The sequence below is a fragment of the Felis catus genome, chromosome E3 (genome assembly GCF_018350175.1).
Source record: "Felis catus isolate Fca126 chromosome E3, F.catus_Fca126_mat1.0, whole genome shotgun sequence".
NCBI lineage: Eukaryota > Metazoa > Chordata > Mammalia > Carnivora > Felidae > Felis > Felis catus.
Window position 1 is genome coordinate 40,128,808 of NC_058383.1, and position 26,856 is coordinate 40,155,663.

Consider the following 26,856-nt stretch of genomic DNA (forward strand, 5'->3'; position numbering starts at 1 on the left):
GGTTGGGCAGGGAGGGCCCATTCACCTGCTGTGCAGAACGGAGGAGGGAGGAGGGAGGAGGGAGGAGCTGAGGGGCAGGTTCCGTGTCAGGCCCCACCTGCTCCTTCTGGGCACCTGCACCTATGGCTGTCCCCACCATTTGCGCCCCGTGGATGCTGCCCCCTGGACTAAGTGGCCGGCTCTGGGCCACACAGGCCACAGCAGGACCAGGGCGGCCCCAGGTGGCCTGCCTGTAAACCCACGTTTGTTTTTCCCCGTCACCCGGACAGGGGGGGGATGGGTGTCCCCCACCTCCAGGAAGCCCTCCCCGGTTCCCGGGGGGCACACTGGCTCGTTCCTCTGTCCTCCAACTGTCGGGTCTTTGGGGCCACCCTGGAGGGTCCCAGCTCGAGGCCCAGAGTGAGCCAGGAGACAGTCAGGCCCTCATGACAGGCGTCTGTGCCAGCCCATGCTGCCCACGTCCCTGCCCCCGCGCCCATCTCAGGGTCCCGTGGTCTTCACCACAGATCAGATGGGCACAGCCCCCAGCTGCCCAGCTCAGAGCAGGTGCTTCCTAACCGTCCGCTGTGTGGCCAGGGCCTGATGACAGAGCTGATTAGGGGCCCTGGAAGCTGATTAGGGCCCTGACAAACTGGACTTGTCTGCACCTGGCCCCAGCTTGAGGCAGAAACTCTGAGGGCCATCTGTGCCCCCCCCAAATGTCTCTGGACACTGTGCCGTTTCTGCCCCCTATTTGACAGGAGAGCAACTGAGGCACAGGGAGGGGGGTCCTGTCCCTAGGTGCCTTCCTTCTCTGGCCCCGGGGATGCCCTCCCAGCCTGCTGGGGTCTCTGGTTGCCCAGGGGACATGGGTCACGTGGGCCCTCGTGGTGGCCTCCGCAGGGGGACCCCTCCTTCCTTGACCCCACCCCCACACTAGCCGCTGACTCGGCTCTGGCTGCCCTCGCCCTGACCTTTCCTGGTCTCGGCTGTGTGGCTTTGGTTTCCAGGCACACAGGAACCCCCACCCCTGCCCTGCCCGAGGTGCCCTTCATCTCTGATCTGCAGCTCTGGGCGTGAACGAGCCTAGTCCTGTCTTTCCGCCCTCACCCTGTCCCCTCGGAGCCTTTCCTTGCAAGACACGCCTCCCTCCACACCTCATCCGGCCCGAGGCCTACCCAGGCCTCAGAAAGTTGTAGAACTCATCACCCCAACAACGGACAGTGACAACCCCTGGGTGGGATGAGGGAAGGAGGAAGGAGGACGGATTTCTTGGTTGTTTCTCTTTTTTGTCTTAGCACGTCCATATCCACCAAGCGTTTCCAGGGGACACGTACCACACTTGTCATAAAAAAACTTCCAGGTTACGAAGGTGTGGCCTCCCTGCCCCCCTGTGCCGAGGTCTCACGTCACATGGCAGCCGAGGGGGTCTGATGGGCAGAGCCGTGGCCCGGTGTCCCGATGCCCCTCTGGCCCCTGCCCTCGCTGGGCTCCTTCCCTGAGGGCTCGATACGCACCAGGGGAAGGTCCCGCCCCGGTTCTTCCACAGCCCCCCTCCATGTGAGGTCAGTTCTAGAAGGAGTAGAACGCACGTGTGTGAAAAACCGAAAAATCTTCAGTCTACATGCACAAACACCTCCGACTGTGAAAATGTTATGCCCAGAATTCGTGATCCCCAAAGACCACCAGGGAGCCGAGTCCGATGTAAAAACAAAGAGCCTTTTTTCGAGCTAGCTCGAGCTCAATCCCCTTCCTGCACCGACACAGTAGTGAGATACTGGAGAGAGAGCGAGTTTCAAAAGGACAAAGGTTTTACTGGGGCCTAGGGGCCCTTGGTGAGGTAATGGCTGTGGCCTCAGCCCATGGGCTGGGGAAGGGTCCGAGTCCTGTTAGGCAGGTGAGCCGGAGGTTACTCAAGGGGAGGAGGCGTGGTCAAGGTGAAGGACACAGAACAAGATGGAGTTGGAAGGCATAGGCCCTTTCATGCATCCCTTGTCATGTAGCTTAAGGACCCAATCATGGGACCGGCTGCATTTATGGTGACAAGGGGAACAGAGTTGGAGGTTTACGCGAAGTTCTGGGAACCAAGTGTCCCTGGGGTGGCTCTGGGAGGTCTGATTAAGTACTGTCCCCGAGCTGGTGTCTATGATCTGCCAGGTGATGTTTTGGGGGCGTGGGGACTCCCGGCAGCATGAGCAATGACATGCAGACTTAATAGAGTTACGAATATTCGGTGGGTGAGCTTGAGGGGGTTGTGTTGGTCCCGATTGACGGCTCATCACGTGAGAAAGTCCTTCCGGATCGAGGAGGGGTCCACTGGCCGAACGTGGGTGTGATGGACCCAGGTCGCGATGCCGTCTCCTTTGAGAGCGGTGGGGGTTGTCAGCACCATGATGTAGGGTCCTTTCTGGCGCATCTTGAGGGTTTCTCGGTGGTGCCTCTTAATGTAGACCCAGTCTCCTGGCCTGTACTGATGAGGTGTCGTGGTCGGGCCAGCCTCGTAGATGGCACGGAGGCGCGGCCAAATGTCCTCGTGCGCCCTTTGGAGCCCTCTCAAAGAAAGAAAAAGTTCTTGATCTTTAAACTAAAGGTTGGGAATAATAGGGGGTGGCCTGCTAAACATGATCTCGTAGAGAGTAAAACGCAGTGTAAGGAGTGTTCCTAACCCGGTAAAGGGCATATGGTAGGAGAGTCACCCAGTCCCCGCCAGTCTCCATGGTTAATTTGGTAAGGGTCTCTTTTAAGGTTCTACTCATTCTTTCTACCTGTCCTGAGCTCTGGGGCGTATAAGCACAATGTAATTTCCAGTTTGCCCCCACCGCCTTGGCTACTGCCTGTGTTACCTGCGAGATAAAAGCTGGTCCATTGTCTGATCCTACCATGGCAGGAAAACCAGACCTGGGTAAGATGTCTTCTAGTAGCTTCTTAGCCACCGTCTGAGCTGTTTCATGGTTCCTTGGGTATGCCTCCACCCAGCCAGAGAAGGTGTCCGTAAATACTAAAAGATATTTATAACCGTACTTTCCTGGTTTGACTTCAGTGAAGTCGACTTCCCATTGGGCTCCCGGTCTGGTGCCTCTGAGCCTGGTTCCTTTTGTATTTCAAGTGGCTCTCGCGTTGGTGAGTTGGCAGGTCTTGCAGGCAGATACAACTTGCTCTATTTTGCTGTCCTGTTGGTGAATCTTGATTCTGGCATGTAGGATTAAGTCTTTTAATTTTCGGGCGCCCATGTGAGTAGACCGATGCATGTGCTCTAATATTGAGACTCCGAGCCGGTCTGGCAGCACGAGCTCCTTGTTAGGTGAATACCACCATCCCATTATCTCCTGGGCCATGGGGAGTTTCTTGATCCGCTGTAACTCCTCGTGGGAGTATTTGGGCTGGTCTGGTAAAACTGGGTCTCCCCAGGCCGGTAGTTGTTAAGACGTTTTCTAGCTCCCAACGTTAGCGCCTTGGTGAGGGCGACGAGCTCTGCTCGCTGGGCTGACGTTCTGGAGGGTACATCCTCCGCCCACACGGTGTCCGTTTTGGTGACCACCGCTGCACCTGCATACCTGTGTCCATCCCGCACAAAGCTGCTGCCATCAGTGAACCAAGTAGCCTCGGCATCGGGGAGGGGCCGGTCGGTCAGGTCCGTCCGGAATCCATGTACTTGTTCCAGGATTCCCACACAGTCATGTAGGGCAGCAGGGTGGCAGGATTGAGGGCTGCACTGGGGTGGAACCGCACTCGTGGAGGGTTGAGTAGGAGGCTCTGGTAATGAGTCATACGTGTATTGCTCAGCCATCTATCCGGAGGCTGTTTCAGGACGCCTTCAATGGCGTGTGGCGTCGTGATCCAGATCTCCTGTCCTAGGGTCAGTTTGTCTACGTCCTTGACTAGGAGTGCTGTCGCTGCAATAATTCTTAGGCATGGCGGCCAGCCGGCAGCCACTGGGTCTAGTTTCTTGGACAGGTAAGCCACCGGGCGGTTCCAGGGGCCTAAGGCTTGAGTTAGAACCCCTTTTGCTATTCCCTTATGTTCGTCCACAAAGAGGTGGAAGGGCTTCGTAATGTCTGGTAGGCCCAGGGCTGGGGCACTTAGGGAGGGCCTTTTGTACCTGATTAAAGGCAGTTTCTTCTTTTTCAGCCCATTTAAATGTTTTCCCCTCTTTGGTAGCTTCATATAGGGGCCTGGCGATCTCAGCAAAACCCTCTCGCTGCGTATCTGAGCCTTCTTCGTGGACGCCCGGTACCCTAAGGCCCCCAGCGTAGCCACCAGGTCCTGGGTCTCTCGCTCACAGTCTTTGGCCTTGTCGGCAGCAATCAGGGTGTCATCTACGTACTGTAGGAGGGCGAGGCCAGGGTGCTCCCTTCTGTACTCACCCAGGTCCTCGTGTAGTGCCTCGTCGAAGATGGTGGGCGAAGTTTTGAATCCCTGAGGTAGCCGTGTCCAGGTGAGTCGCCCACTGTAGCCCTCCTCCAGATCATGCCACTTGAAGGCGAACAAGGGTTGTCTCTGGGGTGTCAGCGGCAGACTGAGGAAGGCATCCTTTCAATCTAGTACAGTATACCAGACCCTGGAGGGCGCCAAGGAGCTCAAGAGAGTATATTGGTTGGGAACAGTTGGGTGTATGTCCGTGACCCTCTTATTTACTTCCCGGAGGTCTTGTACCGGTCGGTAGTCATTTGTGTGAGGCTTTTTGATCGGCAGTAGTAGGGTGTTCCAGGGAGATTGGCAAGGAACTAGTACCCCTACGCTTCTTAGTCTCCGGATGTGTGGCTGGAGCTCCTTCCGGGCCTCCTGAGACATGGGGTATTGTTTGATCCTTACTGGACTCTCTCCTGGCTTGAGCTCTACCAGGACTGGGGTCCTGTGAGCGGCCATTCCTATCCCCCCGTCTCTGCCCAAACCGAGGGGAATTCTTGAATCCATCTGTCTATAATATCCTCTCTCGGAAGCGCCTGCTGGTGGAGGCGGTATTCATCCTCCAGTTTCATGGTCAGGACCTGGATGGGGGTGACCCTTGCCATCCGTGACCTGAGGCCCCCCTTGTCTGAAAGTTATCTGAGCTCCAATCTTGGTCAGTAGTCCCATCCTAACAGCGGGTAGGTGCATTCTGGTATTACCATAAAGGAGTGGGGGGGGATACCCGGCCCGACCCCAAATCTACCGTTTTTCGGGTAGTCCATGAATACTGGCTCATACCAGTTGCCCCTTGGACCCAGGACTTCTTGCTGGCTAGTTTTCCTTGTGGGCTGCGGAGGACCGGATGTTGTGCTCCGGTGTCGATAAGGAAGTCAACAGGGGTCCCCTTCACTTTCAGAGTTACCCTGGGTTCGGGGAGAGGGTCCGAACCCCGACTCCCCTAATCACTCAGTTCATCTAGCTCTAGGACGTTTACTCGATCAGTCTTGCCTCCCTTCCCGCCGGCCCTTTTCGACAATCTTGGGTCCAATGCCCTATCTCCTTGCAGTATGCGCACTGATCCTTCTGCAGCCTCTGCTTCCCCCGCTTGGTGGTTCCTTTACCTTTTCTTGCGTCGTCTGCCAGCTGCCGGAGACGGCTGTCTTGTTCCTCGGGGGAGTCAGCAGTGGTAGCTAGTAGTATTCTGGCCAGGTCTCGTGTCTGCTTCCTGCTGGCAGCCGCCATGGCGTGAGCCTGCTTGTCCTCAGGAGGCTCCCGGTTGTTATATACCTTTGCGGCTACCACCAGTAAGTCCTGCAGACTTTTTCTCCTAGTCTATCTATTTTCTGTAATCTTCTCCTAATGTCTATGGCCCATTGGTTTACAAAGGTCATGATAACAGCTGCCTTGCTTTCCGGAGCCTCTGGATCCATGGGGGTATAGGTAGGGAATGCCTCCATGATCCATTCTAAAACGGCAGCCGGAGATTCATCTTTTCCCTGTTGCACATTTCCTACTTTATTGGCAAAAGGCCAATAGTGATGCGGCCGATTCCCCTCCGCGTCTGGGGGTCCGGTGGCTCGCAGGGGCAGAATAGTGGAGTCGGCGGCGGAGGCGGATTGCTCCCTCTGAGCCCTTTGTCTGGTAAGGGGTGGGCTTCCCACTGGAGCGTTTCCACCTCCCGCTCTCGGAACAACGTCTGCCTCCTCCGGAGGGGGAGGATGGTGTTCTCCCGGCATCCTAGGGTGGTGATACAGGGGAGGAAAAATTAACTCTTCTTCAGTCCCCCCCTGCAAAGCAAGAATGGGTTTTGGCTCCGGAGGGAGTGGGGCCGGAAGGGCTTAAGCCAAGAGGGTGGGCAGAGGGGTAGTCTGAGTCTGTCCCATAAGGTCCGTCCAGTAAGTCCACAGAACAAAACAGAGAAACACAGAAGCAGACCAACAGAGGGCCCTTAGAAAGTCTTCCAACTCCATGGAAGCAAAGCTGAAAGCTAGCTTAGACCTTTGAGGGGACTCCACGTCCCTCCAAAACCGAGATCTAGACAATGGCCTCACGCCGACCAGCGGGAGAGACCCGCCTCGTCTCAGATCTTTGAGGGGATTGCACGTCCCCCCAAAACAGATGAGGGGATTCCACGTCCCTACAAAAGGGAGAATCGGAACGTCTTCCGAAACTCCCGGCCCGTGGTCCTCCAGTGTGTCCACTTAGACCGCGTCGGGCACTACCAGAATTTCAGAAATGAGCTCACACAGAAAAGACGGAACAAACAGACACTAACCGTGGCCAGTCAGGCTCTCTGGGTCGGGGGTCCCTCGGGGGTCTTGGGGATCCCGGACGAGCCCCCAAATGTTATGCCCAGAATTCGTGATCCCCAAAGACCACCAGGGAGCTGAGTCCGATGTAAAAGCAAAAGAGCCTTTATTCGAGCTAGCTCGAGCTCAATCCCCTACCTGCCCCGACGCAGCGGTGAGATACCAGGGAGAGAGAGCGAGTTTCAAAAGCACAAAGGTTTTATTGGGGCCTAGGGGCAGTTGGTGAGGTAATGGCTGTGGCCTCAGCCGATTGGCTGGGGAAGGGTCCCAGTTCTGTTAGGCAGGTGAGGAGGGCGATGCTCAAGGGGAGGAGGCGTGGTCAAGGTGAAGGACACAGAACAAGATGAAGTCGGCCGGCATAAGCCCGTCCTTTCAAAAAGCACACAAAATGGCTTGCGGCAACTGTGAACAACAAAGTGTTGACGCATCTGGCTGAAAATCTCCCAATGAGGAGAACAAGGCCAGAACTCTGACGAAGAGGCACCGGGCCGCCAGAGGAGACACCCCCCGGGCGGCTCAGGGGGTTCCGAGCGCGGCCAGAAACGAGACGGGTGCGGGTCTCGAGCCGACACGGCAGAAGGACGCTGTTTGATAGAAGACCTTCAAAAATAAGGATCTCGGGGCCCCCGGCTGGCTCAGTCGGTGGGGGGGTGCGACTCTAAACCTCAGGGGCCTGAGTTCGAGCCCCACGTTGGGCGCGGAGCCTTCTTAAAGATTAAAAAAAAATGAAAAGGACGTCAAAACTTGAGGGTCTGTTGGGTCTTTTCCCCATAACGTGGTTGTATTACATCTTCTTTAAAAACTTTTACTGTTTATGTATTCATTTTGAGGGAGACAAAGAGACAGCATGAAGGGGGGTGGGGGGCAGAGAGACAGAAAGAGAGAGAGAATCCCAAGCAGGCTCTGCAAAGGCCGACACGCCCAGAGGCCGACGTGGGGTTCCATCCCACTAACCGCGAGACCGTGACCCGAGCTGAATCGAGAGTTGGACGTTGCAACAGGGGAATGGAGACCCCGTCCTGAGTGAGGCAGGGACAAACAGGGGTGTATGGCCAGGGGCAGAGGTTTCTGAATGGATATTTGCTAAGAGGGGGCATCTGGGGACTCGTGCCAGAACCAGCCCACAGGGCCTCTGCTGTGGGCTGTGGGGAGTGAGGGGGGGGGTGAGGCGGAGGAGGGGTCAGGGGTTTTCATCCCAGGTGGAGTCTGATGAGGTGCCAAGGGCAGATAAAAGCCTTGAGGCCAGCGAGAGAGAGGTCTCCTGGTCCTAAAGTCTGTCAACTTGAACCGTTGAGCAGACGCCAGGTTTTTTTCCAGCAACAAGTGGAATTAGACAGTCCATGTCAGGACAGAGAAGACAGAGAACTTCCAATGATTAAAAGGAGTTTTGGCAGCGGCTTGGGAATATTCCTGAAAGCCTCCATTCTGAGGGAGACCAACAAGAGACCGCTGGCTGTAATCACCATAATCGTTGACCCAGGAAACGAATGAGGGAGTAACTCCCCCATACAGTTATGGTAACCCGAATGTATTAGGAAAAACAGTAAAAGGGTGTTAGATTCCCCTTTGTTAGGGACGGCCTGTGTCTTTTTGTTTCCCCAGCACCCTGGGTTAGGTTTTGGAACACTTGTATATATTGCTCAGGGTTGTCTGCAACTGTGCTCAGGTCCTTTTGTTTGCTTAGAATATTGCAACGAAAATGGACCCTTCATGGGACCAAATTCACCAGGAAGCATTGTAGTCAACAGATACATTGAATGTGCCTTCCTTTCGAGGGGAAGATATTTCATCTCTGACAATCCTGGATACGGAGGGGATGAGGGTCTCACAGGTGGCTTTCCCTTAGAAGAGCCCTCAGAGGGCAAGTCTGCAAGAACTTGCTTTTCTCAGTGCCTTTAAGGGCCAGAAGGTTGGCACCTAACTTACAAGTCTTACATAAGGACATTTTGACCATTTACCCTCTCTTTTACAATACAGATCTAACTTTAAGATAGTACTGATTGAGTGCCTCCCTCAGGAGACCCGGAATCTATTCAACAAGGGGATCCTTTGAAGGATTTTCTAAAATAATGTGCAGATACTCTGAACTTGAGATCCACGACCTACGATTTGACAATAGTAACCTAAATAGCAAAAAGGGGAAACAGATGATCCTCTGACACCTTTTCTGTGCCGTGTCTGTGCTGGTCCTAAAGCTGAGTCTGGAGGTACTGATCATTTATTCCTATTGGATCAGCTCCCATCCTCGTTATGGGCAAAATCTTCAACTGATCTTGGCAGAATGCACAGTGTACCTCCCGTCAAGATTCAAATTGACCTTGCAAAACTTCTCCCTAGAGTTAATATCTTTTCAATTACGAAGGCCTTCAAGGCATCCACACCATAATAGAATGTTACAAGGCTCATGGCCTCATGATCCCCTGCAGTAGTCCAGATAACACCTCTATTATACCTGTGAGAAAACCCGACTGCTGAGGCTGGTATTTTGTCCAGGACTTCCGAGAAATCAATAGCGCTGTAATCCCTCGACATCTCCTTCTTCCCAAACCTCACACTCTACCAACATCCACTCTTCCTGAAAGCAAAGTTTTCACTCTACACGACCCATGTGCTGTAGTTTTAGCATTCTAGTTGATAAGGATAGTCAGTATCTTTTTACCGTCACACGCAGGGAATGACAATACATCTGGACTGCAACCTCCCTGGGTTTCACAGAGTGCTTCACGTTTCCCACAAACCTTAAAGGCTGATTTGGATGATGGAAAGTGTTTCTGCAGGCTCGACTTTGTTACAATGTGTAGATGATTTCCTTCTCTACTCCCCTGCTCGTGCCTCTTCACACAAAGACAGCACCCCCCTGGGAAAACTTCTGGTTTTAAAATGCCCATAAAGTCTCCAAAGAAAAACTACAGTTTGCTCAAACTCAGGTTAGGTATTTAGCTCACCTGTTCTCAGAACAAGGCCCACATCTAGATCCAGGCACTCTCGAGGCATCCACAATCTCTCACAACTTAAATCTAAGAGCCAATTACAAGGCTTTCTTGGACTGGCTGTGTACTCTCAAAACTGAATTCCAAACTTCTCTCTTAAGGCTCAGCTCAATGCAGGCTTTCAGACACCTGGGCAATATCTGAAAAAGTAAAAAAAAAAAAAAAATGTAGTCATTAGTCCAAAAGCAACATTAGCATTAGACACAAAGGGATCGTGATGAAAGGTTTAGGGAGAAAACATATGATTTCATGGTGCTGTACCCATGGTCCTGTAGCCTCATGTCTCACCAAATTATACCCGTTAACTTGAGGCAATTTGTTATACGTAAATTATCCTTCATTAAAGAGAGTTTCAAAACATAAAATACTAGAAGCACATGTTGGAAAGTTCCTTTCAAATCCTGAAGTGCGTGGGTGAGATGAGTCTGTCTGCCCGTGTCTCAAAAATCCAAAATAATAAGACATTTAAAAAATTAATAACAGCAGAGTAAGCAGATCCTGAGCACACCCTGTCCCATGTGTTCAACTACATAACATCCACATCCAAGTCCATGAACCAGAGAGCTATCCACAGACTGGCAGAAGAAACTCCACACCTAAATACAGAGAAGCTGCATCAGAAAGGTTAGGAAGGTCAGAAAGGTGGAGGCTGGCTGCCTGCAGAATGGGCAGAGAAAGTGAGCCCTCACCCCAGGGAGCTCACCCAGTGAAGACTAATCTCCATAACATTTGGCATTAAAACCCAGAGGGGCTGAATTCCCTTGAGTTCAGATCCTGGAGCTTTGGACGTCAGCTGACCCTGCACTGGGTGATCCAGGAGGATGAGGACTAGCCAGGTCCCTGCCTGTGTAGACAGGCAACGTCAATGTGGCATTTTACACAATGCCGAGGCAACAGGAGACACATGTATTCATGCTGATTCCTGAGTGTGTTGGAGGACTTCAACAGTGAGGGAGCTCACAGGCACCATTTTTCTCCCCCAGCCTCCCAGAATAAGCACAGAAGCACCCACCAGAGGCGGAGGCTGCACAGACACTTGCTACCTAACCCATTAGCAGCACGCCAGTCCCAAGGGTTCACAGGGGGACTCACCACACCATGTCTGCTGGTCTCAGGGCAAACATTCTTAAAACCACAAGGGCACCCTGTCCGACAAGCTGCATGCATAGCTGCCACAGCACACTGTGCACATCTGCACCTCACCCAGCTGTGCACATCCAGGCACCCTCATCTCTCTCACCCAGCCACATGTCCCCAGGCACAGACATGCTCTGTGCATATCCTCACGCCCCTAGCTTCCACCGCTGGTCCACAGCCCGGAGCCACCGAAGGACATCGGGAAACCTGGCATAGGACTAGTAGCCTTGTGCAATTTTCCTAACACTCCTGCCCTGCTCCCAAGTTACCCAGCGGGCATACCACCCCACAGCTGGCCTGCCTGGGTCCCACTGACACCACTGAGTGTAAGCACAGCCCACAACAGGCACGCAATCAGTGCAGACATCTACACTGAAAGGAAAAGTAACCCAGACACAACAGCATGGAGTGAGCAATACCCATGTGATATCCTCCTGAAGGTCCAGGTCCTATAAATGGAGACGTGCACTACTCAGGACCCCAGGACCTCTTTTTCAGACCGTCGTTAATTTCAAGATCAGAAGGCACAGCTGACTTTCTTAACACAGAGAAATAGAGCCAGAGAGACAGACAAAATGGACACACAGAGATGTTTATCCACAATGAAAGACCTAGTCAAAGTCCCAGCCAGAGATCTAAGCCAAAGAGATATAAATAATATACTTCATACGGAATCGAAAGGAATGATCATAAGGACACTCACTGGAGTTGTGAAATGAGTAGAAAAGTGAGACCCCTGATATGGAGATAAGAAATAACACAGCACACATTGAGGACACAATAAAGGAGAAACACGCTAGCTGGAATGAACAGAGGGATGGAAGAAGCAGGCGAACAAACTAGTGACCTCGAAGACTGAGTGTTGGAAATTAATCACACTGAACCAAGGAGAGCACAGGATTCTGCAACGTGAGATGAGACTAAGGGAACTCAGTGACTACAGGAAAGATAATAATATTCATATTGTAGGACTCCCAGAAGGAAGAGAATTTGGGGCCGAAAATTTATTTGAGGAAATAATAGCTGAAAACGTCCCTAACTGGGGGAGGGAAACAAACATCCACATCCAGGAGACTAGAGAACTCCCATCAACATCAACGAAATCAGGCCAACACACAAACATATTGTAACCAAACTTGCAAATTACAGTGACAGTAAAGAAAAACTCTGCAAAGCAGCAAGACAGAAGACCTCAACTCAGAAGGGAAGACCCATAAGGCGAGCTGCCCGATTTCTGAACAGAAACTCGACAAGCCAGAAGCTAGCGACATCACATATTCAAAGTGCTGAATGGAAAAATCAGCAGCCAACAATATTCTATCCAGCAAGGCTATCCTTCAGAATGGAAGGAGACACAGACTTTCCCAAACAAAAACTAAAGGATTCTGTACCACTAAACCCGTCCTGCAAGAAATATCAAGAGGGATTCTTTGAGTGGAAAGGAGAGACCAACAGTGACAGTTTAGAGACAGAAGACACAAATCAAGTAAAAAATGAATATGTCTGCAAAACAAATCAGTTAAGGAACTCAGAGAAATGGATTTGAATTGTAATAACCTCTACCAAAAACCCAGGGAGGAGAAAATAATGGGTGCGAAGGTAAATGACCATCAACTTAATACAAACTGCTAAATGCAGAAGAGGTTATATAAACATCTGACAGTGACCATATGCTAAAACCAATCATAAATATGCTAAGAACAGAGATAAGGAAATCAAACTATATCACTAAAGAAAAGAAGCAAAACATGAAAGAAAGGCAAGAAAGGATCAGAGAAAATCATTAGAAACCACAGCCAAACAGGCAATAAAATGGCAATACGTACATCCATATCAATCATTACTTTGAAGGTAAATGGAGTGAATGCTCCAATCTAGAGACGCAGGGTGTAAGCATGGATGAAAAAACAAAACCGATTTGTATGCCTATAAGTGACCCACTCTACACCTCAAGAATGATAGTGAGAGGATAGAGAAACATTGCACACATTAATGTCAAATGAAACCTGGAGTAGCAACACTTGTATCAGAAAAAAATACACTTAAAAAAAGTACATAACAAGAGAGAGAGGAGGACACTGTATAACAGTAAAGGGTACAACCCCAAAAGAAGATATAACAAGTGTAAATGTATCCCACAATTCGGTGGGATTTATTTCCAAGCTGCCAAGGTGGTTCAATATTTGCCTATCAACCAATGTGACACAATACGTCAACAGGAGAAAGGATAAGGACCACACGATCGGGGCACCTTGGTGGCTCAATCCTTTAACAGTCTGACATCAGCTCAGGTCATGACTTCATAATTCGTGAGTTCGAGTCCCGTGTCAGACTCTGTGCTGAAGGCTCAGAGCCAAGAGCCTCCTTCGAATTCTGGGTTTCCCTCTCTCTCTGCCCCTCCCCTGCTTATGCTCTCTCTCAAGATTAATAAACTTTAAAGGAAAAGAACCCTACGGTCATTTCAATACACGCAGAAAGGAGCATTTGACAAAGTACAACATCCACTCAGGATTATAACCCCCCTAAAGTAGGTTTACAGGAAACATACATCAACGTAATAAAGGTTATCTATGAAAACCCTGCAGTTATAATCCACCTCAATGGGGAAAATCTGAGAGGTTTTCCTGTAAGGTCAGGAAGAAGACAAGGATGTTTACTCTTACCACTTTTAATAAATTACTGGAAGTCCTAGCCACAGCCAGCAGACAAACGAAATGGAACTAAAGTGAAATAAATAAAATAAAACAAAATGAAATAAAATAAAATAAAATAAAATAAATAAATAAAATATACAAAATAGAATAGAATAAATAAAATAAAATAAATAAAATCAAATAAATAAAATAAAAAAATAAATAAAATAAATAAAATAAAATAAAATAAAATAGAATAAATAAAATAAAATAAATAAAATAAAATAAAATAAATAGAATAGCATAGAATAGACTAAATAAAATAAAATAAATAAAATAAAATAAAATAAATAGAATAGAATAGAATAAAATAAATAAAATAAAGTAAAGTAAATAAAATAAATAAAATAAAATAAAATAATATAAAATAAAATCAATAAAATAAATAGGATAGAATAGAATAAAATAAAATAAAAGACATAAAATAAATAAATAAATAAATAAATAGAATAGAATGAAATAAATAAAATAAAATAAATAAAATAAAATAAAATAAAATAAATAAAATAAATAATACAATGCAATAAAATAAAATATAAAACAACTCCAAATCTGGAGGAAGTGAAACTTTCACACTTTGCAGATTACATGACACTATATAGAAAACCCTAAAGAGTCCCCCCAATAACTGCTAGAACTGATAAATGAATTCAGCAATGTCACAGGATACAAATCACTGTGCAGAAATCTGTTGTATTTGGAGAAAACACTACTGAAGCAGTAGAAATAGAAATTAAGAACACAGTCCTATTTACACTTGTACACCAAATAATAAGATGCCTATGAAGAAATCTAACCAAAGTGGTGAGTGACCTATACTCTGAAAAGTATAAAACAGTGATGAAATTCAAGATGACACAAAGACATGGAAGGACATTCCATACTCATGGGTCGGAAGTACAAATATAGTGCAAGTGTCTCTACTTCCCAAAGCAATGGACACAATTAATGCAATTTCCATCAAAATACCAACAACATTTTTCACAGAACTAGAGCAGTCCTCAAATGTGTATGGAACCACAAAAGACCCCAGTCTTCAGAGTGAACAACCTTGATGTGAAGTGGTAATTATGGATGGCGTTATGCCTCTGGATCTTCTGCTCCAAAACACGGTAACTCTGGCCTAGGCATTTGAAGAAACGGTAGACATATCCCAACCAGGGATCATTTTACAAAATACATTCTACACACGTACCTTCAAAACTTTGCAGATTATGTAAAATATGGAAAAATCTAAAAATTGTCATGACCAAGTGGAGCCTAAGGAGACAGGATGACTCTAATGTGCCAGCTGGGATGAGTCTGGGACAGAAGAGGTTCAAACCGAAGCGATCTGAATACAAATATAAACTTTAGTTCATACTACCATATCTCTTCGGGATACCGATTGTGATCATGTACCAACTCATATGACATCCATAGTCAGAAAACAGTCTGTTGTATGTAGAGACTCAATAATATCTTCCCCATTTTTCTGGTAACTAGAAACCCATCACGAATGAAAAGATTTTTAGTAATCGTGGTTTTATGTTTGCGACACATGATATTATATGATTAGTTCTAATATTAGTTACTAGTGACGGCCATGTACCTATTCTTGTTGTTCTTACTATTGTTTAATTGAAATAATAACATTCACGGTAGAGAAAACTGAATGCATGATAAACACTTCATAGAAACATCTACTTTACATACTTTAAGATAATAACGTATGTATATACCACTCTATTATGTGGTATGTAAATTAAGTGTTTTTCTGATCTTGAACGAGCATGTCATTGAAAGGCTTTCCATAAAGGTGGTTATCCTGGATAATGAATGATACTCAGATTTTACAGGATATACTTCACTTCCTGCCTGAACACTGTCAAAACTAAAAATGTACACACGGCCAGATGAATCATTGTGACTGGCTCACTGATTGTAAAGAATCCTTGGTTTAATATTTTCACACATATTTTTTATCAGGAATACAAGAGAATCAAATGTTTCCAAATCAAAGAGATATTCAAAGACTGGAAGAACAATAGGGAATTCGAGGGGTTTCAGAAGGATAAGATGTGACCATGAAGTGGCAGTCACAGGCAAGCAGCTTTTTCTGGTCCACTTTGACAGGTTTGCATGAGGATATGTGACTTGCCAAAGGGTAAGTCCCAGAAGTACCAGAGGGAAAGACAACGCTTTAGGGAGAGGTGACTTGGAAAGGGTGCTTCTGTGCCTAAATGGTGGTTCAGCAACCTCGCTGGGGGTCGGTCCCTGGGTGAAATACATCGAAAGGCCAACAGTAACCTAGACTCCCAAAGATCTTAGTAACATAGATCAAAGTAACTTAGAGCCACAAAGATCTTAGAGCCACAGAGTTGATCTTCCTCTATGATTAGGAGAGAGTTACAGTGTCACAGGATACGATCATTGGGCCGGCAGTAGATGGCTAAAATATTATTTAAGGCTATACATGTAATAAAAAATGTATACATAAAATTTGGCTTTGGAATGTTAAGAAAAATCACAGGCCCAGCATGGAGTTCCTTATGCTAAGGTCCCATGTCACTAAACCTAATCTCATTCCTGTAGGAATGTAACCTTTAACCAGTCAGCAAAGAATTTCCTAGCCAGTGCTGGAAATATAGCTCATAGATCCTTGCCATTCCCCTCAGAGAGGCAGTCTTGCCTAAATAAGGTATTCCATGCCCCTAATTTTTTTAAGTTTATTAATTTTGACAGAGAGAGAAAGAGAGCACACACAAGGGAGGGGCAGGACAAGAGGGAAAGAGACAATCCCACGACCAAGAGGTCATGATCTGATCCAGGATCAAGAATCAGACACTTAACCAAGCCATCCAGGCACCCCGAGAATGTGGAGTTTCAAAGGTTAGAAGTCTTGAATGGGACACAGCCCCGAGGGCACCGGCCTACTCCTGAAGAGAAGGCAGCCAACAACTTGCAGGCAGATGGCATGGAAACAGTGATCTGGACAAAGCCTGGTGCACACAGTGGGGGAGATTATACACTCATCATGGAGACCATCCCTGAGAAGCAGTGTTCACAATGAGGGGACAAAGATCTAGGACAGAGGAGCTGCATGGGGCCATTTCCCTGCTCTGCCCCCTGCCCCCTGCCCCCCAGCATAAACACAGAGTCGTCTGCTGGAAACAAGGCAGTTCCCACACTGGCTGCCTAAGCTGCTTACACCAACCCCACCTTCCTGTGCTCTGGCAAGACTGGTCATTCAGGGTTGCCTCAGTCCCAGTGTAGCTGGCCCCTTCCCCAGAAGACCAGGTGAAGCCCATGACCACACCACCTCTCTTGACCAAAGAGTTGTGCAGGGCTTCACTTCTAGGAGCAGTCGTTTCAAGTCTCCTTTCGCAAGCAGATCAGAGCAGACCTAGATCAGACTCACCACATTCTGGCCAAGGACCCTACCTTGCCCATACAACTGACCTGAAGGATAGTGCAGCCAGAACACAAAACAGTGCACGCAACACACACCACAGATACTCCGTGAAGTGCCAGGCCCTGGACACTGGATGACCTCTTCCTCATAAAATCATTCAACTCACAGGCAGGTAACACAATGAACTTTGGTAACACAGAGATGGCAAATACTCAACCAAAATTCCAAGACGAGAGGAAGGCAACCCAAATGAAAGAATAAGATAAGGTCATGGGCAGAGAAATGGAGGGAACACTTCCAAACTCATTCTATGAGGCCAGCATGGCCTTGAGTTGGACAAAGACCCCACTAAAAAGGAAAACTACAGACCAATTTCCCTGATGACCATGGATGCAAAACATCTCAACAAAGAGTGGCAAACTGGATCCGAGCATACATAAAAAGAATTATTCAGTACAATGAGGTGGATTTTATTCCTGGGATGCGCAATCGATTCAATGGCAAAACAACTAGTAGAATGTCACTAAATATATACCTATCAATAATTACTCTGAATGTAAATCGACTACATGTTCCAATCAAAGGACAAGGTTAGGGTGTCAGAATGGACAAAAAAATAAATAAATAACCAAAAAAAAAAAAAAAAACAAAAAAAACAAAAAAGGCCTATCTAGATGCTGCCTACAAAGCCTTATTTGGACATATGTCACCTGCAGATTTAAAAGGAGGGAATGAAAAAACATTTGTCATGACAACAATGTCAAAAGAAAGCCAGTAGCAATACTTGTATTAGGCAAAATAAACTTTAAAACCGAGAGTGTAGTTTGGTACCCTTTGGGTCAGTACCTAGTAGTAAAATTGCATGCACCCAATATTTATAGCAGCATTATCAACAGTAGCCAAACTATGGAGAAAGCCCCATCAACTATGAAGGTATAAAGAACTTGTGGGGGGTGTGTGTGTGTGTGCATGTATACGCATATGTACTCACGTGTATGCTCCTATATACACACATATATACATACGTATATACAATGACATGTAACTCAGCTTCAAAAAGAATGAAATCCTGCCACTTGCCACGATGTGGATGGACCTAGAATGTATTATGCCAAGTGAAATATGTCAATCGGTGAAAGACACATATATGATTTCACTCGTGTGGAATTGAAGAAACAAAAGAGATGAAAACATGGGAAGGGGACAGGAAAAGAGAAGAGTGGTGACAAACCACATGAGTCTCTTAACCGTAGAGAAGAAGAGTGAGGGTTGATATAGGGAGATGTGTCGGTGCTGGGCTAGATGGCGGACCAGTATTAAGGAGAGCACTTGTTGTGATGAGTGCTGGGTGTCGTATGTAAGGGATGAATCACTGGATTCTACTTCCGAAACAGAGAATGTGCCATATGTCAACTAAGACTGATATTAAAAAAATAAATAAAGCTGTAACGAGTTGAAGACAGACATTATCTCATACTAAAGGGGACAGCCACACAAGAATATCCAATGGTTGTAAATTTTGATGCGCCCAATATGCAATCACCAACATATAAAACACTTAACAAAACCATAAAGGAATTGATAATAATATAACGATAATAGAGGACTTTAACACATCAGTCACATCAATGGACAGAACCTGTAAACAGAAAATCAACAAGGAAACAATGGCTTTGAATGACACACTGGACCAGATGCGTTCAACAGATGTATTCAGAACACTCCATACTAAAATGGCAGAGTACCTATTCTTTTCAAGCGCCCATGGGGCATTCTCCAGAAATGATCACATTCTACATCACAAATCAGACCTCAACAGGTACCCAAAGACAGAGATCAGACCAAGCATCTTCTCTGACCACAAAGCTAGGAAACTTGAAGTTAACCACACTCATACACACACACACACACACACACACACACACACACACACACACAGGGGGAAAGGCCACAAATAAAGGGAGGTTAAATAACATGCTACGAAATGAACGGGTCAAACAGGAAACCAAGAGAAAATACACTGAAACAAATGAAAATGAAAATACACTGGTAAAAACCTTTGGAATGCGGCAAAAGCAATCTGAGATGGAAGTATATAGCAATACAAGCCTACCTTAAAGACCAAGAAAAATCTCAAACACTCCTAACTTACAACTAAAGGAATGAGAAGAACAGCAGGGGGAAGGAAATCATAGAGATTTTTTTTTTTACCTTTTTTTTTTTTAATCATCCCTTCAGTTTTAGAAACTCAGAGGCAATGCTTTATAATGGTTTCTGGAGGTTTTTTTTTTTTTTTCCAATATATGAAGTTTATTTTCAAATTGGTTTCCATACAACACTCAGTGCTCATCCCAAAAGGTGCCCTCCTCAACACCCATCACCCACCCTCCCCTCCCTCCCACCCCCCATCAACCCTCAGTTTGTTCTCAGTTTTTAAGAGTCTCTTATGCTTTGGCTCTCTTCCCCTCTAACCTCTTTTTTTTTTTCCTTCCCCTCCCCCATGGGTTTCTGTTAAGTTTCTCAGGATCCACCTAAGAGTGAAAACATATGGTATCTGTCTTTCTCTGTATGGCTTATTTCACTTAGTATAACACTCTCCAGTTCCATCCATGTTGTTACAAAGGGCCAGACTACATTCTTTCTCATTGCCACGTAGTGCTCCATTGTGTATATGAACCACAATTTCTTTATCCATTCATCAGTTGATGGACATGTAGGCTCTTTCCATAATTTGGCTATTGTTGAGAGTGCTGCTATAAACATTGGGGTACGAGTGCCCCTATGCATCCGTACTCCTGTATCCCTTGGGTAAATTCCTAGCAGTGCTATTGCTGGGTCACAGGGTAGGTCTATTTTTAATTTTTTGAGGAACCTCCACCCTGTTTTCCAGAGTGGCTGCACCAGTTTGCATGCCCACCAACAGTGCAAGAGGGTTCCCGTTTCTCCACATCCTCGCCAGCATCTATAGTCTCCTGATTTGTTCATTTTGGCCACTCTGGCTGGCACGAGGCGATATCTGAGTGTGGTTGGAAATAATAGAGATTAAGGCAGAAATAAGGGATATACAAACCAAAAAGACACTAGACCAAATCAATGAAACCAGGGGCTGGTTCCTTGAAAACAGTAATCAACATGAAAACCTCCTAGGCAGAGTTTTCACAAAGAAGAGAGAAAGGACTCAAATAAAGAAAATCACAAATAAGAAAGGAGAAACAACAGCCAACACTACAAAAATACAGTTAGAAGATAATATTATGAAAAACTATAGGCAACACATTGGACACTCTGAGAAAAATGGACACATTCCTAGAAACACAAAAACTACCAAAACTGAAACAGAAAGATACATAAAATCTGAAAACAGAAAGAAATCAAATCAGTAAGAAAAAAAAAAAAAATCTCCCCCAACACAAGAGTTCAGGGCCAGAGGGCTTCCCTGATGAATTCTACCATCCATTTAAGGAAGAGGTAATATGTATTCTCCTCGAATTATTACAGAAAGTAAAAAAGAAGGAAAACTTACAAATTCATCTTATGAGGCCATCATTACCTGATACCAACACCAGATAAAGCCTCCACCAAAACTGAAAACTGCCGGGGCGCCTGTGTGACTCGGTAGGTTTACTGTCCAACTCTTAATTTTGGATTAGGACATTATCTTGCGGTGCGCGGGTTCGAGACCCACATTGGACCGTGCATTGACAGTGTGGGGCATGGCCAGGATTCTCTCTCTCCCTGTCCCTCTGCCCCTCCCTCACTTTTAGGTACTCTATCTAAGGAAGGAAATAAACATTTAAAAATATGTTAAAAATTTTAAATAAAACTGCAGGCCAACAGCCTGATGAGTATGTATGCACAAATTCTCATTAAAATACCTTCAAATTAAAGTCAACAATACATGAATAGAATCATTTACCATAATCAAGTGGGATATATTCCCGGGCTGCAAGGGTGGTTCCACATTCACAGATCAATCAACATGATGCACCACAGTAATGGAAGAAAGGATAAGAACAATATGATGCTTTCAACAGATGCAGGAAAACCATCTGACAAAATGTCACATCCATTCATGATAAAAACCCTCAGCAAAGTACATTGAGACTCAACCTACCTGCAAATAATAAAGGTCATCTAGGAAAAACCCACAAGTCATCTCAACCTCAATGGGGAAACATTGAAAGTGTTTCCTCCAAGGTCAGGGAGAAGACAGGGATGACCCCTCTCACCACTAGTATTCCACATAGTACAGGAAGTCCTAGCCACAGCAATCAGACAAAAAAAGAAACGAGGCATCCAAATTGGCAAGGAAGAAGCAGAACTTTCGCTGTTTGGAACCGACATGATGCTCTCTATAAACAACAGGAAAGACTCCAATGAAAATTGCTAGGATCGATATACGAATTCGACAAATCACAATATACAGAAATCAATGTACAGATATCTATTGCATTTCTGTAGACAAATAATGAATTAACAGAAGAGAAAGTAAGGGATCCATCCCATCGACAGGTGCACCAAATACCCCAAGATACCTAAAATGAACTTAACCAAAGAGGTGAAAGACCTGTACTCTAAAGGCTGTGAAACACTGATGAAAGAAATGGAAGAGGACACAAAGAAAAGGAAATAGATTTCACCCTCATGGATGGGAAGCAGAAAATACTGTTAAAATGTCTACACTCCTCAAAACCATCTGCATATGTAATGAAATCCCTATCACACTAAAAAAAACATTTGTCACAGAACTACAACAAATAATCCCATGATTTGTATGGAACGACAAAGACTCCAAACAGCAAAAACAAAATTGAAGAAGAAAACGAAAGTTGGAGGCATCACAATTCCAGACTTCAGGTTGTATTAAAAAGCTGTACTGAACAGAACAGTATGGTCCTGACCAAAAACAACATCATCATCAATAACAACAACAACAACAACACAGATGCAAAGATCATTAGAACGGAAATGCAGAAATGAACTCACACCTATATGGTCAATTAATTCTCAACACAGCAGGAAAGCATATCCAATGGAAAAGAAAAGATAGTCTGGGGACACGTGGGTGGCTGCAAAGCGTGTGACTGTGGATTCAGCTCCGGTCATGATCTCAGGGCAGTGCAGAGCATGTGTGGGATTCTCAGTCCCCATTTCTCTCTGCCCCTCTTCTGCATTCTCTCTGTCTCTCAAAAATAAATACATACACTTAAAAAAAATCTCCTCAACATATGGTTTTGGAAAAACTAGACAGCAACCTGCAAAACAAAACAAGACCAACAACGGACCACCTTCTTACAACATACACAAAAGTAAATCCAACATGGATAAAGACCTATGTGTGAAACCTGAAACCATAAAAATCGCAGAGGATAATTAACGCAGGCAGTATCTTATTTGACATTGGCTGTACAAACATCTTTGCAGATACATCTCCTGAGTTGAGGGAAACACAAGCAAAAATAATGGGACTTCGTAAAAGTAAAAAGCTTCTGTCCCAAAGGAAATAATCAACAAACCTAAAACACCTACAGAATAATATTTGTAAACGACATCTGATAAAGGTTTACTGTCCACAATATATAAAGTCATACAGAACCCAAAAAAGGAGAAATCCGGTTAAAAATGGGCAGAAGACACGAACGGACATTTTCCCAAGGAAGACATACACATGGCCAAAGCCATGTGAAAACATGCTCAACAATACTGATCTTCAGGAAAATACAATTCAAAAGTACAACGAGATAGCACATCACATCTTTGAGAATGACTAAAATCAATGAATGATGAAACAGCAGGTGTTGCCAAGGATGTGAGGAAAGAGAAACCCTCTTGCACTGTGGGTAGGAATGCACTGGTGCAGCCACCTGGAAAACATCACGGAGATTCATCAAAAAAAAAAAAAAAAAAGCAAATGGAACTACCTTAGGATCCAGCAATTTCACTACGAGGTATTTCCACAAAGAATACAAAAATAATCCTTCAAAGGGATACATGCACCCTGATGTTTACAGCAGCATTTTCTACAACATCCAAATTACGGAAACTTCCCGAGCATCCATCAACTGATGAATAAGGTGAGATGTAGTGTATGGAATGTAATATTATTGAGCCATAAAAACAGGAAATCTTGTCATTGGCCACGAGGCGGAGGAGCGACAGAATGTTATGCTGGGTGAAAAAAGCCTGTCAGAGAAAGACAAATATCAGGTGATTTCATTAACACGGGGAAATGAAACAAAACAAAGCGGGGGGGGGGTGAAGGACCCAGTGACAAACAGACTCTTCACTGGGAAACGAACTGAGGGCTTCCACAGCGAGGTGGGGAATGGGTGAAACAGTTGCTGGGGATTAAGAACGCCCCTGGGATGAGCACCAGGCGACGCGTTACTCTATATTGGACACCTGAAACTAATATTCCACTGGGTCTTCACTCACTGGAATTTAAATTAAAAGGTAACATAAGGTTAATGACACCTACCTACCAGGTTTTCTGTAGTTTTCAATCACTTCACTAGGTTGGAAAAATAACCATGAAATTTTTAACAAAGGATGTATGATGTGGGGGACAGTTTGTGCCCGTACCTCCGTCTCTGGTTCCAGCAGGACGCAGAAACTGGGTGCCAGCTCGTTCTTCTAGAAGGTCCTGAGATGAGCATTTCATGTATTCACGTCCTAACGGAATGCAGCTCCCGTTCCTCTGAATTTCTGTCAGGGTTTCATCCCGCAAACGAGCCTGAATCCGGAACAAACCATCGACTGCATCGATGAGGTGATGTCGTGGGACCCCGCAATCCATGAGTCCTTCAGTAAAATATGTCTTGTTCAAATAGTGTCTGGGAAGGGGAGGAATGAAACACAGGAGCAACCCAGAAAATACAAGTGCCTGTGCTGCCCAGCAACCAGCTTGCCCAGGGAAGCAACCCAGCGCCCCCTCCTCAGCACCCAGCACAACAAGGCAGCTTCTCCCTGGTGACTCAGGAGATGCCAAGTTGCTGCAAAGCTCCCAAGGTCTCCCCTGGGGTGGGCGGCAGAACGCGCTGGAAAGGCAGCTCTACTCTCTGTCCTGAGGCAGAGGCAGAGGCCCTGAGTCCTCTGGGAGCAACAGGGACCCTTCCTGCTCTCAGGTGCCCTGGGTCAGAAAAGCCGATGGTGCGCCCTCTGCTGGCCATCACTGTCCAGGCAGAGGAACCCGCCCCTCCGGGTGTGTGGTGCTCGAGCTCTCTCTGCTGGCCACCATGGGAATTCCTGCAATGTTGAAGGCCCCGGGGGCCCAGCTGAGGGACCGAAGGTGCTCTGGGCAACCCAGCCTGTTCTCCACATTGGGAAGGGTCTTAGTGACAGGGCCTGGGACACCAAGAAATCTTTTCCTTCTCCTTTCTTGTGAGGGAAGAATGAAACCGAATTTGTTAACGTAATGACATCATTTGTCATGCTCTAAGCAATGTTCCCAGAAAAATAGACCGGAATTTACACATGCTGAACAAGAGGTAATGGTGTTGACCACCTAAGTGTTTAGGTTAGATAAAGAATGGACACCTTTGAGAGAGAGAGACCGGCTTCCAGCTATGGAATGAATGAGCCTAGGGATACAAGGGACACCCAATGGAAGAGAGTCCATCCTGTAATAATACTGTTGCATGCTTTCACAGGATAGCTACACTTGTGCTTAAGTACAACATAATTTATAGACATATGGAAGGACTACAATGTATGCCTAAAACGAATACAACAAATGTCTGAAGAATATTTCAATTAAAAGTCGACATCCTTTATGCTATCTTTAATTTCTCTTTCTTTGCCAATAAACTACCATTCCTGGGGCGCTTCGGTGGCTTACTTGGTTCAGGGTCCGACTTCCACTAGGTCATGATCTTGCAGCCCATCAGTTTGAGCCCCGCGTCAGGCTCTATCCCGAAAGCTCAGAGCCTGTAGCCTGCCTCAGATTCAGTATCTCCCACTCTCTCCCCCATCCCCAGCTCGGGCTCTCTCATAAAAGGAAAAAGAAACATTAAAAATGAAAAATCATTCCTAATTTAGAATCTGTGAAATTCTGTCTATACCAGATTCTCCAACATGACCATCTTGATGTTTAGAGCTTATCTGAAAAGTCACTAATAATATCTGATGACACATATGTGACAAGGTCAGCATGCAACTTACAGGGAGCTGCACATCTGTTGTGAATTTATGACATGCATCCATGGCTTATATTTCCCATGAAATGTGCTTTAGGGATACGGATGGATGAAATAATGTCCATCAGTCGTGTAGGTCAATTTCCTACAGGACCATCATGCCTTCAATTAGTAATTGCCATCTCTTCAAAATGAAAAGAAAGCTGGGAAAAGGAATTGTCTTTGAGGGATGTAAGAGAAGACTATGGTGTTTTAAAGGTTCACCTACCTTCTGGAATCCTCAGATTGGTTGTGGACAGGACCATAGCAACCCACGATTTGGATGCACACAGCTCATTCCAGAGGGAGAATACGGACCTTCTTGTCAAATACTTTTTATCACTATCAGCCGTTCAACTCTGCCAGGTGCAGACTGCCGGACCTGGGGGCAACACAATGCCTCATGCCTGGGTTCAGACCATGAGGAACGCCAGCTGGTGGCGGGACGGGGGAAATCCCACAGGGCCTGGGCCAGTGAGGCAGATGACCCCGGGACACCTCCCCACAGGGCGGGCTCTGGAGTTTACCTGCCAAAGAGCAGCACACTCTCCCTGAAGACATCCTTCTCCATGACAGAACATAACGCTGAGCCCCACAACGCTGAGCTCCTGACATCCGGGAGAAGTGACAGATGCCCATCTTTTCAATTGCAATGACCTCTGCAGAGCTTGGCCCCAGGGATGTTGGAGTCTTAGAGTCATGAAACTATGATGCCCGTGATACCAGCCCTTTCTGCCCCAACACTCAGAGCCACTTCACACATCCCCTCTCCCCTGGACCATCTTGCCCCGTCCACATACCTGGACCAGGTCTCCACTTTTCTCCTTGTACTTCCTCTTTGTCTCTGTTTCTCTCTAACCACACCTCTCTGTGTTTCTTCCTTTCACTCTCTCGGTCTTGCCCCATTCCCCTATCACTCATCCAGTTTCTCCCTCCTTACCTGTCTCTTTGTCCACCTCTCCCCAGGCTTCAGGCTATCTGCTCTGTGCATGCAGCCCTGTCCAGGAGCACAGGGCACTCCTGTCTCTCTCTCGTCATGTTTTGTCCCAGGCCCTGATCACAATGGAGGAGAATCCCCCATATAGCAGCTGCTCATGTTGACATTTGCTAGACCAAGGCTGCCAGCATGTGGACAGCCAGACGTTTACCCTTGGTGGCCCAGCCATGACGCAAAAGCTACTGGAGGGCTGGCTGCTTCCCTAAGCTGGAAGGAAAAAGGGGCTCACAGGGTTCAGGCTCCCTGATGTAGATTGGATTGGCTGATGTAGAAGGAGCCATAGGCTTACACCCAACTCTCCTGGGTGGTGTCGAAGGAACCTATCTCAGACCATGGACCTCTGCCCGCCCCATGCCTCAATACGGCATCAGGGGGATCCTTAGGGGACACCGTGTGACTCGCCACAAAAATTGCATCATTTGCCCCCTTGGAGGCCACTGGGATGTGTGCTATTGGTGGCAGCTGGGAACGTGGGCTGTGAAGCCCGGTTTGTCCACTCAGGATGGGGCAGAGGCCCGGGGACAGGGGCGCTGCACCACGTGCGGGGGTCCCTCCGTGGCCCTTACGGCCAGGCCAACGCGGGGGAAGAGACGTGAATGCACTGGCAGGAAGCGGGGCAGGGTGGGTGGACAGCGCCCCGGGCCGGGCCTGCCACGGGCTCTGTGGCCTCTGGTGCTCAGACGTGTCGCGAGAAGTGCAGTCAGCCGGGGGTGGGCGGCCAGGGAGGGAGTCTGGCCTCCCGGGTGTGTGATGGGGAACCGGCCCCCCACCCCCCTGCACACACTCTGCCTGAC

The 26,856-nt window shown here is 46.9% G+C and overlaps 1 long non-coding RNA gene across 4 annotated transcripts; it reads right to left on the reverse strand.

Moving 5' to 3' along the window:
• Positions 1 to 5,898: 5,898 nt before the first annotated feature.
• Positions 5,899 to 26,856, reverse strand: LOC123382537. 4 transcript variants are annotated; one of them, XR_006591030.1, is made up of 5 exons: positions 25,593 to 26,856; positions 25,295 to 25,447; positions 23,474 to 23,724; positions 9,623 to 9,807; positions 5,899 to 6,105 (listed from the first exon to the last, which is right to left on the reverse strand). It is a non-coding gene; the product is annotated as an uncharacterized LOC123382537 (long non-coding RNA). The 4 variants fall into 4 exon arrangements; XR_006591031.1 differs by lacking the exon at positions 5,899 to 6,105 and adding an exon at positions 6,920 to 7,384; XR_006591029.1 differs by lacking the exon at positions 5,899 to 6,105 and having other exon boundaries at positions 7,401 to 9,807; positions 23,474 to 23,692.